The 15,591-nt window shown below is 37.0% G+C and overlaps 1 protein-coding gene and 1 pseudogene across 1 annotated transcript in view; both read left to right on the forward strand.

The window, feature by feature from the left end:
- The window catches only part of DMD (dystrophin), a 2,077,064-nt gene that overhangs the window by 625,860 nt on the left and 1,435,613 nt on the right, over window positions 1-15,591 (forward strand). The window lies entirely within an intron of this gene.
- LOC110592972 lies at window positions 204-13,661 on the forward strand (annotated as a pseudogene).

Consider the following 15,591-nt stretch of genomic DNA (forward strand, 5'->3'; position numbering starts at 1 on the left):
ATTCTATACTTGGTGAATAAAAAGCATATTTAAAAAAATTTTAAATCTAATGGAAATAATTTCACTAAGCCAAGTGTCAACAATTGTTGCCCATGAAACGATAATTATAATTATTAACACTTTTGTGTGCTCATTTTCCAAAAATTTTATATACTTTGTATGTAATACTCTCCCTATTTCACAAATGAAAAAGTCAATGCATAATGGAGTTAAATCGAAGTTCACGCAGCTTTCAGGTGGCAGAGCTGGGACTGGTATCCAGATCTGTGTGATTTCTCCTAATCTCTCAATTTCACAGAAGAAAATTACTATGTGATTTTGAAAAAATTAGTACAGGAGAAATATATGCAAGTATAATAGAATAATATTTTTATGAATATAAGTGTATATATATGAATATATTGAAATGATGACATTCTTTATGAATACAATTCTAATATGGTCTAAAGAGAATTCCGGCCTTTATGGGCTCTAAAAAACCCCTAACCTTCATATTATGGCACACTTAAAAACTTTTTTTTGATCAGAGCACCCAGAAAAGTACACAAATCATAATTTTAGGTCAAGACATCACAAAGGTAACATACCTGTAGTTCCACATCAAATAAAAAGATAGTATGTTGCCAACAATTGAGACAATCCTATCAAACCCTATCATAGTCATAAACTTTTCACACTTCCTCAAAGTTAACCTTTATCCTGATTTATAATGCCTCAGAATAGTTTTATTTTTAACCTAATGTAAATGCAATTGCATAATATATAGTTTTGTAACTGCCTTTTTTTCACTCAATGATGTGTTTGTGAGTTGCATCCATGATGCATATCACGTTTGTTCATTAATTTTCATGGCTGAATAGTATTCCTTCTTGTGAATATACAATTTAATTATATATTCTACTGTTCAGAAAATTTGGGCTGGTTCCAGTTTGGGATCATTATGAATAACACTGCTGTGAACATAATTGTACATATATTTTCATGAATATATGTATGCTTTTGTATTGAGTATATACCTAAGATTGCAATTGCTGGATTACTGGGTATATGCATATTTAGCTTTATAGGCATTACAAAAGAGTTTTCCAAAGTTGATGCATAAATTTATACTCACATCAGTAGGGGATAAAGGTACAAATTGTTTCACATCCTCGTCAGTACTTGATATTGTCAGATTGTTAATGTGAGCCTTGATGGTGGTTTTATAATGGCATTTCTTGTGAACATTTGCATGTAGTGATGACTTATAAGATTAAAAACATAATGACAGTTGTTTCATTAGCTATTTGAAATATCTATATTTTTTTTGAAATGCCTGTTTGTTGGATTATGTGTATTTCTCTTAGTGACTTGTAGTTATTTAAAATATGTATTCAGGATTTTAATCCTTTGTTGATATCTAGGTTACAATTTCTTTTTTTCTTTCTTTTTTTTTTTTTTTTTTGCTTTTACTAGGTGCCTTGCCCTTTTACTTTTTAATGATATCTTTTTTAATAAACGGAAGTTTTAAGTTCAATATACTCTACTTAAGTATTTTCTGTTATGGTTAGTGTATTTTTGTTCTGAGTTTAAAAATAAAATTTTCTACTCTGTGACCCAAAATATATTCTCCTGGATTGTCATATAGAGACTTAATTGCTTTACCTTTCATATTACAATCCATCTAGTATTTCTGGTGTGAGGAAGGAATAAATGTCCATTTTCTTCCCATTTAGATCAAACTAAAATAACATGATTTATTGCAAAGACCATTCTTAATGTTCTGCATTGTCACTTTTAATAAAATGCTTATACATATATGGGTCACTTTATAGACTCCAATCAAGTTTCATTTGTACATTTCCCTGTAGTTATGACAATACCACATTGTTTTAATTACTATGGCTTTGTGATAAATTTTGACATCTGGTAGTATTGTACAAGAAAAATTGAACCAGTTGGTACAATGGGCAAGGAGGAATTTATTCAAGACTATTTCAATTAGGGATCAAGACTATTGTAATAGGGAAGAGATTTAACTCAGTTCCCCTGAACAAAATGCAGACGAGTTTGTAAGTGCTGGAACGAGCTGACATAAAAGTACTGGAGGACCTTTGTGAGGTTGGGTAGTCAATGTGGTTATGCCGTCTCTGTTTGCTTAATTGTCCCTTGTCAGAATTAGGCTCCTACTCTCTCAGAGTTTGGGACACAGGGGCACTATCTTTCTTGATAATTTCATTTCAAAGGGATGGCTTTCAGGTCCTTGAGAAAGACAATCTTGGGTTGTAGAAGATTTACATCTCAAAGGAGCAGAGAAAAATTTACAATTGCTAATTCCCTAAAGTAAGTGCTCTAAGAAGAGGAAGGGGCCTATAGCCAAAATTTAGTCAAGCTGAAGGAAACTCTATCTTAGTTAATGTAAACCTGTCACATTTGTTTTCTCCTTTTAAAAGATTAACTTGGCTATTTTTGTTTATTCACATTTCCATGTCTGCCCCCCCCATCCTGCTATGATCTTAATTGGGGTTTATTGACAATATAGATTAATTTGTGGTGAACTAATATCTTTATTATGTAAAGTTTTTCAGTTCATGAATATGGAATAGCCTTTGATTTATTTAGGCCTTTATTTTCTCCCAATAATGGTTTATGGTTTCCAGGATAGTGGGTCTTAGACTTTTTATGAGATTTATTCCTTCATTGATATTTTTCGTTATTTTTGCTGTTGCTGTAAATGGAGCTTTTCCAAATTTCATTTTCTATTTGTCTTTTGCTTATAGGGAGAAATACTCCTTAATTTGTGTTTTGCCTCTAAAATTACAAGTATATTCGGGGACGCCTGGGTGGTTCATTTGGTTAAGCGTCTGCCTTCGGTTCAGGTCATAATCCAGGGTCCTGGGATTGAGCCCCGTGTCGGGCTCCCTGCTCAGCGGGGAGCCTGCTTCTCCCTCTGCCTTTCCCTCTCCCCCTGCTCCTGTGCTCGCTCTCTCACTCACTCTCTCAAATAAATAAAATCTTTTAAAAAAATAAAATAAAGTTACAAGTATATTCAAATAAGGTTCTGTCTAGTCCACATGGTATTTAATAATGTTTTTATTAGTTATCAATGTTTGAAGTTTAGGAAATGTGATACGAAACTATAAATGTCTAACGTCTGTAGAAAAAGCCACTGATCTGGTGATCCTTTGCCTGTTCTCCTGTCTATTAACCTCAGTAAGAATTAAATAGCTCTGCCACCTTTAGCAGGAGCTCTCCAATTAGCTACAATCCCCATTATTCCCCATTCTCTTATACCTAGATTATTTTGTACATTTTATTGTGCATACACCTTAGAATTTGTGATTTCTTATAGATGGAATAGTTCAGTGCATAGAGTTAGAATGAGGCATAGAGGGATATCTGTTTTCCACTCACTTGATTACAAATAAGACATATAATGGATTATGTTCCTGTTTTAGAATTTAAAAGTCAAAGATTTTCAACTCTTGTATAAAATATAAGCCACAACAGACTGTAGGTAAAATATGAAAAACTAGTCGTTTTAGTGTCATGTTGAAATGTTTTTCTATATCCTGTATTATATTCTGTATTATATCCAGACTTACCACATCTGGAAACAAAAGCTAATTTTCCACCAACTAAGCTCTAAAGTTGAGATACTTGTATCTCAATAATTTATCACCATTTTCAGAGCATTTTCACATTTGTTGACCTGGCTAGGAGGCTACCAGGCCAGATACTAGTATCTCCCCTTCACTAGTGGAAATCTAAACCATAACAAGATTAAGTGTTTGTGGAGAGATATTACTGAGTTGGGCAACAGTAGAACTGGGACAAGAATCCAGGCAATCTGTACTTCAGGCCTGGAGATGTGTACGAGGTGAGCAGATTCAGAGATGCTGCTATACGATTAATGCCCACTGTAAGTAGTAAAGATCTAGAATTTGAGGTGGAGAAGACAGGAGTTCACATATGATTCTCACCTCCTGTGGCTCTTCAGATTTACCATAAATAGCTCTCTTGTTGCCATAAATGACTGGTAGGCAGGTATTTAATGAAGAAGAAAGAAAAAAAAAAGGTTCTAAGGCAATACTTAGGAGAAAATCCCTGTATCAATAACTACAGAGGTGTTATTGAGCTTTGAGACATTTGTATACTATGTGAAATTCATATATTGCATTAAGCACAATGGTAAGGAGACCCCCCCCAAGAAGTCCAGAGACCGTAAGGCATAAAACAGTCAGGAACAGTAAAACCTTAAATTGCCAAAGAATGCCCAGGAATCCAGTGGACACTGGAAAGGATACTCTCATGCTGGAATGCTCCTTAGGACTCCCACTCTTTATTTCCTGGTATCCCAATTGAATAGACTGTTGGGAGCTGGAGAGTACAGAGTTTATTAAGCTGCCACAGAACATTAAATAATAGCCTGCAAATAATGCATCAACAACTCGGCCTTTCTGGCTTTATTCATTAGCACCTTATAAACTCAGAAATAATATATGGATCTGACTGTAATGGCACAAGGGAACATGCTTCTTCAAGTTAAAAATCTTACTATGTTTTTAGCATAATCACCAAGACAAAATTTCATTAACGAATCAGACAGTCATATTTACCTTTGAAAAATGACTTTGTGAAAGAGCACATGTTATTGATCTGGGAGTGTAAGTATTTTCTGATTTTTAAAAATACTTTAAACAGGGGCGCCTGGGTGGCTCAGTCGTTAAGCGTCTGCCTTCGGCTCAGGTCATGATCCCGGGGTCCTGGGATCGAGCCCCGCGTCGGGCTCCCTCCTCGGCGGGAAGCCTGCTTCTCCCTCTCCCACTCCCCCTGCTTGTGTTCCCTCTCTCACTGTGTCTCTCTCTGTCAAATAAATAAATAAAATCTTAAAAAAAAATACTTTAAACAAATAGGGAGGTAAAATGTCAAAAATGTTCTTAGATGAAATTATAACATTAGGCTTCAAATCCTTGTTAAGTAGGTTAGATAAAATGTGTGGTTAAGTCTAGTCAAACTTCTGCCAAAATTAAATATGAAAATACTCAAAAAGGATTCAGCATCTGTACGTCTCACTAGGTTCTGGAGCATGCATTACAAGGCATATTGAATGTTGCATGTTCTGCTGAGTAAATGACATCATGAAAGAACACAGGCTTCTAGCCAGCTGGATCTGAGGTCAGATCCCAGAAACTCAATCCTGTGGCCTCTGTGGCCTTAGACAAGCCTCTGTGGCCTTAGATAAGCTACTAACTCTTCTCCGTGTCCGGGTCACCTGTAAACTGCACCTTTAGAAGTGGCAAGTGTACCTTCACAGGTTCCTTGAGTTTGGTCAGGAAGTACTACAGGATCATTTAAACAGGAGTAAGAATGAGAATTTCAGAGAAACCTACAATAAGTGTTTCCCAGTACATCGGACACATTTTTCCACCCTGGATCTTATGTTAGACAGTGAAGATATAAGGCGTGCCATTTTATAATATGCTGCTTTGGTTAGCAGTTTGTGGAAGCATGTAAAATTGAGAAGAGAATCATAGAATTGGCTAAACAGTAGTCAGTAGTGCTCTGCCCCATTTCTAGCCTCATGATGGGTATTAGTTCATATCTTTCGATGAGTTACTTGCTGTTATTTCCACGTTGCCATAGGTAAGGTGAAGTTGCTTATCCTTTTTAACTCTGCTGTGTTTATTAAGTAGGAAAGAAAAATAAAAAATGTTAATTTTCAGAATCCTCATTACACATAAAAGTCATTTAGCTGGGGAATATATCCCAGGGTCTGAAACTAAAATAAAATCAGATGGGCTCTCTGGTGTCTCCCTTTCTCATAAATCCCAGTTGCTGATGTGTTGTGTGGTCTATGTTCCTTTCTTAGTGGACAGACTCCTGGGACCACTTTATCTCTTCATGCCGGTCTTGATGGGCACAGTTCAGCTCTCACATTCTATCCTTGGCCTCAATAAATTCAAGGGTCAAGATACTTAAGTTTTACTTTCCAGGCTTGTCAAATTTTTCTCAGTTGCCTTTACCCAAATGTTCCTCTGATAGCCAGTTTTCACTTTGGCTTTGAAAAACCAACTCAACCAAACAAAGGAACTCAGATGAGAAATGTCCTTGGCGTGTATAACAATATGGGATATAAATTAAATGGGGAGAGGGAAAGCTCCCCCACTGCAGATCTAAGCACAGATGATAATGGAGTTGTGATTTAGCCCATGAAAGTGTGTTAGAGTAAGTAAACTGACATTTAGCTTCTCTTACTACTGAGATAGAATGAGAACATAAATAAAAATTAATTTCTTCTTATCACTTCATGAGATGTTATAATTCATTTTCATTTATGTACATACTGTTTTCATAGCTTTACAAAAATATGCATTACTTCTAAAAGCTCAAAGGATTCATATACTTAAATGGAAACTCAGAGAAATACTTTTTTCTCTAGAGGTTTCTAATCCTAATGCAGTGATTCTTTAAAAAAATTATTTAGCTTTCTGTCAATCCCATTCGATCCAATCTCTTAGACTTGTTACATCCCTTTAGGCAATGATAGGAACCAGCATCTTTGAGTGATTATAGAGCTAACTGATAATCTTCCAATTGCTTAGTTCTATTCTTTGTAATTCAAATTAGGGCCAATATATCTAAGGAACAACCAGATAAATCCATAAATTCAAGCACTGTGTATATCTATTTATATTTGTGCATACGGCATTACAAAAATCTACCTGTGGGTAGACATGTACAGCATATGAGCAAGCAATTTCTAATTCACTTATCTAATTTTACTGAGGTGAGTAAAAAGCATCCTGCCCACATTATAACAGAAGTGACTTAGATTCAGTTCATTGAGTGTTTTCTGAGAGTAAGATAGGTTTAACCAGTGGAATGTGTTAATAAAGGGTAGGTATGCTCTCTTGTGTTGGAAATCTTTAAAGAAGAATATATTTGAAGTATAAACAACTACTTGTGAAGATTTAGTAAGTACCCTTCTAGAGTGAGTAGAGTAAAATAGATGACCCTTGCTGGGTCTTGGAAGATTTGAAATAAACACAATGATCAAACAAAATGTAAATAACTATTAACACTTACATAACTCAGTTCAAATTAAAACTGCTTTCCAATATATAATCTTGCTTAATATTTGTAGCAGTTCTTTCAGGGGTTGGTATGATTATTGTCTTTGAGAGAAAGGAAATGATTTAGCCATGAATTTCCAGAAAGTCACTTGATTTTGTTTGGGAGGTCGGATAATAATATTAAAAAAAAAAAACCCTCAAAGAATTGCCCGAATCATTACAAAAGAATGTCGTGTTTAATTTTTTTTTCCTTGGGGCACTTGGGTGGCTCAATTGGTTGAGTGTCCAACTCTTGATTTCGGCTCAGGTCATGATCTCAGGGTCATGAGATTGAGCCTTGTGTGTCAGGCTCTGCGCTCAGCAGGGAGTCTGCTTGTCCCTCATGCTCTGCTCTTCCCCACCCCTGCCCCCACTCACTCTCTCTTTCTTCTCTCTCTCTCTAAAATAAATAAATAAATCTTTAAAAAAAGTTTTTATTTTTGTAATTTGAGAAGACATACACGTGTTGGTAATCCAAGCAATTGACTGACCTAACACTTAAATCTAAGTTGTTTAGCTCAAGATATTTGTGTCTTCCCCACATAAAACACAAAATTACAGAGTGATAGTGTTTATATATTTGGGAAGTTGAATCACAATAAATTATTAAAAATCTCTTCTATTTAAATAATTTTTGATAATTTTACTGTAGTAATTGTAATGCATTTTCTAAAATTTTCCCACTGTAATAAATACATCTTTACTTTCAACAACTTTAGTTTTGTGAGCTATTTTGTAATGCCATGGAATCAGTCCCTCTTAAATATGTCTTTTGTGTTAGTTTGTTAGGGCTGCCATAACAAAATACCAAAGACTGGGTAACCTAGATAACAGAAATTGTTTTCCTCACAGTTCTGGAGGCTTGAAGTCCAAGATCAAGGTATTGGCAGGTTTGGTTCCTTCTGGGGCCTTTCTCCTGGGTTTGCAGATGGCTGTCTTCTCACTGTGTCCTCACATGATCTCTCCTATGTGCCCACATGTCCCTCATGTCTTTCTGTGGGTCCAGATTTCCTCTTCTTTTAAGGATACCTGTCAGATTAGATTAGATCAGCCTCATTTTAACTTAAAATCCCTATGTAAAGGTCATATCTATAAAGGCCCTGTCACCTAATACAGTCACATTCTGTAATAGAGGGGGATAGAGCTTCAGCATATGAAAATTTTTTAAAGATTTTATCTATCTATTTAAGAGAGAGAGAGAGAACATAAGCAGGGGGAGCAGCAGGCAGAGGGAAAAGCAGACTCCCCATTGAGCAAGGAGCCTGATGTGGGACTTGATCCCAGGACCCTGGGATCATGACCCAAGCTGAAGGCAGACGCTTAACCGACTGAGCCACCCAGGCGCCCCTTCAACATACGAATTTTAAGGAGACACAGTTCAAATGTCCATTGAATGAAGAATAGATAAAGAAGATGTGGGGTATAAACACACACACACACACACACACAGACACACGGACACACACACACACATACACAATGGAATATTACTTAACCACCAAAAATAATAAAATCTTGCCATTTGCAATGACATGGATGGAGCTAGTGAATATTATGTTAAGTGAAATAAGTCCATCAGGAAAAGACAGATACCATATGATTTCACTCATATGTGGAATTTAAAAAACAAAGCAAATGATCATAGGGGAAAAATTGAGAGAGGCAAACTAAGAAACAGACTCTTAACTGTAGAGAACAAACCTATGGTTACCAGAGGGGAGGGCAGTGGGGGAATGGGTGTAATATGTGATGGGGATTAAGGAGTGCTCTTGTTGTTGTTGCGAGCACAGGGTGATGTATGGAAGCGTTGAATCACTATATGTACACTAGAAACTAATATTACACTGTATGTTAACTAACTAGAATTTAAATAAAAACTTAGAAAAAGATATAAATGTTTCAAAACATAACTGTAGATACATATTGGAATAGTTCTGTGCTGAACTCATTGAAACTACAATGCATATTATATGTCCTTCAACTAACATCTTCTTTCATTAAGTCTTTGTAAATGTGTGTGTACAATCATATGGGAATAGTTGTATTCTTAACTCACTGAAACTACAGTGTGTATAACACTGTAATGCATCCTTCAACTAACACCTCTCATTAAGATATAAATGTTTCTAAACAAAAGTATAGATTCAAAAAAAAAAAAAAGGATACATGATTCAGCCCATAACTTCTTTTTATTTCAAGTTTTCATTTAAATGCTAGTTAGTTAACATGTATGGTAAAATTGGTTTCAGGTGTAGAATTTAGTGATTCATCACTTACCTCTAACACCCAGTGGTAATCACAACAAGTGCCCCCCTTAATGCCCATCATCCATTTAGCCCACCCCCCACCCACCTCCCTGCCTCAACCCTCAGTTTATTCTCTATAGTTAAGAAGCTGTTGTGGTTTGCTTCCCTCTCTCTCTTTTTTCCCCTTCCCCATACGTTCATCTGTTTTGTTTCTTAAATCTCACATATGAGTGAAATCATATGGTATTTGTCTTTGATGGACTTATTTTGCTTAGCATAATACACTCTAGCTCCATCCACATCATTGCAAAAGGCAAGATTTCATCCTTCTTGATGGCTGAGACCTAAATGTGAAACAGGAAACCATCAAAATCCTAGAGGAGAACATAGGCAGCAACCTCTTTGACCTTGGCCATAGCAGTTTCTTACTACACACATTTCTGGAGGCCAGGGAAACAAAAGCAAAATGAACTATTGGGACTTTGTCAAGATAAAAAGCTTCTGCACAGCAAAGGAAACAATCAATAAAACTAAAAGGTAACCTATGGAATGGGAGACGTTTGCAAGTGACACATCTGATACAGGGTTAGTAGCCACAATCTATAAAGAACTTATCAAACTCAACACCCAAAGAACAAATAATCCAATCAAGAAATGGGCAGCAGGCATGGACAGACATTTCTCCAAAGAAGACATACAAATGGCCAAGAGACACGAAAAAATGCTCAACATCACTCGGCATCAGGGAAATACAAATCAAAACCACGTTGAGATGCTACCTCACACCTGTCAGAACAGCTAAATTAACAAGGTAAGAGACAACAGATGTTGGCGAGGATGTGGAGAAAGGTAACAGTGTTGGTGGGAATGCAAGCTGGTGCAGCCACTCTGAAAAACAGTATGGAGGTTCCTCAAAAGTTAAAAATAGAACTGCCCTATGACCCAGCAATTGCACTACTAGGTATTTACCCAAGGCACACAAAAATACTGATTCGAAGTGGCATATACACCCCAGTGTTTATAGCAGCATAACCAGCCCATAACTTCTTTTTTTCTGTTCATTTTTGACACGCAGTGTGTGTTCAATAAGTACTTGTTGTTTAGACAGATTCATGGTGGATGAATGAATGCATTAAAGACTTGCATTAACTGCAAGTTAAATTAAATATTGGATTGGCTGAGTTATAAGCCTTTAATGAATTATCAAAATTATCTATTATTATTAGAATACCAAAGGCCCTTCTTAAAATAGTTTTCTTAATAGATTAACTATGTATCTAGAAGAGTATTATTAGTTTTTTGTGACTCATTCATATAGTGGGAAAAAAACTACAGTGCAAAGTGTATCACATTAGTATATTTTGGAATTTCTATAAAATTAACAACCTTAAGGAATCTAGTGTATGGAGGTCTTTATTTGGATTTATTTAATAGGATGTCCTACTAAAATTAATAAATTGTAATCATCAATCTATGAGATTATAACCCTAAAATGCTACTTCAGTTGGGAGATGATGCTATATTTATTTAGAAGTTTCAGTACATTTCCCTTCATTTATGAAGATGGTGCTTCAGTTTGAGTGTGTCTCTCCCGTGCTTGACTCCCATCTCCACTGGGGTCAAAGGGATGCAATAAACATCCCACAGTTTGGCCTTTTATATCCTTATCCTCAAATTAGGCAGATAGTATACTTTATGGCTATAAGGTAAGATTTTCTCTGAAGCCAATTTTTTTCACAACTAATCCATTCACAGATATGTTACATACCATTTTACCTGATGTGTACTGACATGGTCACTAGGAAGTTCACTTAAAGAGCTTCTAATATGTTTCAGAAAAAAATCCCAAATACTTCATTGTAATAATTAAATGGCTAATATTGTTGAATTCATTGGTTTATGTTAGCACGTTTCCTTTGATTATCTTGCATTATTATTTCAGTGCTATGGCTTCTGCCACAAACTAACATCATTCGAAAGGAGTAGAGAGTGAAACTATAAAAAGTATGAAAATCATTACATTATGTTGAAAACAATAACGTTTTTATTGACATTTCTGAAGAAAAACTGAAAACTCACTTGTGACTAAGATGCATATGAGTACATGATCATTTTCATACTGTTGTTAGTAAAATGTTTATTGCCTACTCCTGACTCATGCATGGTACTCCCTTTTTGAAAGGATGGTAGGCTTGACAATTTTTAAGAAATTGGGTAGGTCTTCAAGCCTCTTAGAAATAGGTGGATTTTTTCATGATGCTAATTACATTTGTATTTTTTGAGTCATATTTTAATATGTTCTAGGTGGATCAATCCAAACATGTAGCATCAAGTATGCTAGAAATTATGACAAGGCTTATTATTTTAGATACCAAATATATTTGTAAAAATATGAGTTACATTTTTTGTAGCCCTAATTCTATACAAAATAAAACATATCTCTATTTTGAGATACTTCTATCATATGGGAATAGTTGTATTCTTAACTCACTGAAACTACAGTGTGTATAACACTGTAATGCATCCTTCAACTAACATCTCTCATTAAGATATAAATGTTTCCAAATAAAAGTATAGATTAAAAAAAAAAAAAGACATGTTTCAGCCCATAACTTCTTTTTATTTCAAGTTTTCATTTAAATGCTAGTTAGTTAACATGTAGCCTCTCAATGAAGTGTATGCCTTTAACTTCTATTGGTCAAATGTGGGTGAAGACCACTCTCCCGGCAGCTTTGACTGCATGCAGCCAACGTTCTCTAGCTCTGGAGCCTCCCAGCTTAATTGCCCGGGATTTATACGCAATCAAGGTACAGCAGGTGCCCCAAACGACTCGTATGAGATGACATAAGGAAGAATGAGCCAGGCGGAGGAATCCCATGACTGAAGCACAGAAGTGATCAAACCGGGGGTCCCTATGTAGGGACAAGAGTGCAGATTTGTAAAGCACCTCAAGCTATTTCAGATGTAGTGCCTGAGAGGAAGGGGTCAACCCCCACAAACCTTGCACATATGATTCAAAAGACACATGGCAGCCGCAGTGTTTTTCAGCGGCGACATAGGGACAGGGTAATTCACTTACTGGCTCCGAAGGCCTACAGAAAACCCAAGCTGCCGGCTCCGCTGCAGAAACACGGTGTTGGTCAAAAAAAAAGGGAGCTCCCTCGGAGCAATTCTGCAACAGGTAGCCAATCTGAATCTTACAGACCACTCATATACCTTAAAGGATTATGTTTTAAAAGCGCTTCGAAGAGACTGGCCCGGATATGGTGAAATAGACAGAAATAGACAGAAGGTCGTTAGGCAGAGCTCTCTAGCACACTCATTCTGTCTCAGAATGCTGCAAGCACCGGCCATTCAGAATCTCCTGCATGTTCTAGAAGAGATGCTGCTTCTTCTCAGAATCAGCTTTGAGATTCAGATTTCATTGATCCTTTAATGAATAAATAAACTTGAATATCTCACCAGCAGGTCGAGTGCCTCCAACATTAAATGGTCACTTGAATCCCACCAGTGAACAATCTGCTCCAGGCCTCCTGCTGTCCCCTGAAGCCGCTGCCAGCCCTACCCCTCCGCCGCCGCCTTCACCTCACCGGCCCAGCTCCAATCCTCCTCAGATCGTAAATTCTAACTCCACTTCCCCTAGCACTCCAGCAGACCGGGGGACTCAAGACCTACCTGTTGACAGTTTTAGTCAAAACACTAGTATCTGTCAGGACTAGCAAGACAAATATACCTCCAGAAACCTTAACTCTGGTTCACTTCTACTGAAGTGTCCAAAGCCTGTGGAGGAAGACCATTCAGTGTCTCAGAAAAAGTCCAAAAAAGTCTAAAAACAGAAGGAAATGGGGCCAAATTAAAATGCACGACCTTGAGACAACTGAAGAAAAGGAAGAGGACCTTAAAAGAGAAGAGGAAATTGCCAAGCTGAATAACTCCAGTCCTGATTCCATTGAAGGAGTTAAAGAGGCTCCACTGAGCCTTCTTCAACAATTGAACTCCCAGATTATTTGACAAAATATATTGCTCTTGTCTCCTGTGAGACAAGGAGGGCTTCAGTGCTGAGTATGATGAGTACAGGGCCTTGCATGCCAGGATGGAGACTGTAGCTGGAAGATTGATCAAACTGGATACACAACAAAGGCAGCTTTCTTCAGGCTCAAAAGAGTATCAGAATGTTCATGAAGAAGTCTTATGAGAATATCAGAAGATCAAGCAGTCCAGTCCCAATTCTCATGAACAAAAATACAGATGCAAGTAACTTCCTAACAAGCTGACTCCCATCAGAAGACTAAGCGGTGAATTTGACCGAGAGAAGCGGTAAATTTGACCGAGAGCAAGCAGACTCATGGCACAGGACCTCTGCTTGGACCAGAAGCTGTGAATAAACCTAAGCTTATTTATTTAAAATTCCAAATGAGTTGCTATGAGATTTTTTTTAAAAATGAAACTTTGCTTGTTGAAAGTTTCAGTGTTAGTAAACTTGAGTTATTTATTATTTTCCCTGTTGTACTTTGCTTCCCTGCAATTTTGAAGCTGCATTTTCTGGTCCTCCCACTGCACCCTAAGACTTAGGTTTGTCAATAGAAATAAGTTTGTTTAATACTGGGGATCCAGTGTCTGTACTTCAACTTTTTCCTTAAAAACTTGTGTTTGTCATTAGAAATGATTTTTTAAGATTTTATTTATTTGGGAGGGAGAGAGAGAGAAAGAGAGAGAGAGAGAGCATGACCAGGGGGAGGGGCAGAGGGAGAAGCAGACTCCCCGCTGAGCAAGGAGCCCGATGTGGGTGGGACTCGATCCCAGGACCGAGGGATCATGACCTGAGCCAAAGCTGGACGCTTAACCAACTGAACCTCCCAGGCGCCCTGAAATGATTTTTTTTAGATATTGGGGATTCAATGTCCACACTTTAAAGTTATGTGTGTTTAAAAAAACCCAGTAATGTGCAAGGTGAAATGCTTTTGGATAAACATAAGCCTATTTTCTGACCTTTCTTATTGCAGACTCTTTGCCTTAAATGGTAGAAAACGTAGACATTTGCACAGAGTTCAAAAAAAATTAAAACATTGCTTTGGAGGGTTAAGAAATAGAAAAGTGTATGAGTATGTGTACATGCATAGATTATGTGTGTGTGCACAGATATGTACACACATGCGTATATACAGGCTGATTTGATCTAGAACAGTAAATCCACTCAGCAAGTTAACCACCCATTGCAATGGTTGCCTTGAGGCGTTTGCTAGTTGTGTACCTAGAGTGGGTAATCATTAGCTACACGCTTCGCACTTGGCTAGAGCAACAGGAAACATACTATGGTCTCCTTGCGTATGAATCCATGTGCTCGACCTGGATGTGTGCAGAGTGTGTGATGGTGCAGAGTGGTGTGGATGTGAGCGTACATGAAGGAAAAAAGGCTGCCACTCTCAATAGACCAAACACTGAGGTTCAACAACTGATGAGTGTTACTACTGGAGGGGTTTCTTTTTCTGGCAAATTGCTATTTGTATTGTGAGAGACAAGAGCATATCCATTTCAATGGTTTTTCAGCTTTATTAATGTTGGACAAAATCACTGTGTTATGAAAATGTAACAGAGGGGCGCCTGGGTGGCTCAGTCGGTTAAGCGTCTGCCTTCGGCTCAGGTCATGATCCCGGGGTCCTGGGATCGAGCCCCACATCTGGCTCCCTGCTTCGCGGAAAGCCTGCTTCTCCCTCTCCCACTCCCCCTGCTTGAGTTCCCTCTCTCTCTGTGTTTCTCTCTGTCACATAAATAAATAAAATCTTAAAAAAAAAAAAAAGAAAATGTAACAGGTCTGTAGTTTTGGTGCAAAATTATAAAATTAAACATCTAGGTAACCTACTTATATACTCCTATAAAGTATTTTTTGAAGAGAGATATGCAAAGAAACTTACATACATAAAATGATATTTAAAGATTTCTTTTTCATCCTGGGAGCCAGGAATATAAAAAAAGAGCAGATACATCTAACCATAACATATTATCAGTCATCAAACAGCACAAACTTTCATCTTATGGAGTTTATCTATTGATGTTGATTTAAGCTATCGTTTGTTTTATCACATGGAAACATAAGTTATGTAGTCAAAAATTCAAAAATATAAGGATTTTGAATTAATGTTGATTCAAGTTGTGATGTCTTATCATATTGTCTTTTCAAAGTGCTGCCAGTTGAAAAGGAAAGCACTATGTTTGCCAATCTGTTTTTAAAATGTTTGCCAGAATTTTGGTAG

The sequence above is a fragment of the Neomonachus schauinslandi genome, chromosome X, assembly GCF_002201575.2.
Source record: "Neomonachus schauinslandi chromosome X, ASM220157v2, whole genome shotgun sequence".
Taxonomy (NCBI): domain Eukaryota; kingdom Metazoa; phylum Chordata; class Mammalia; order Carnivora; family Phocidae; genus Neomonachus; species Neomonachus schauinslandi.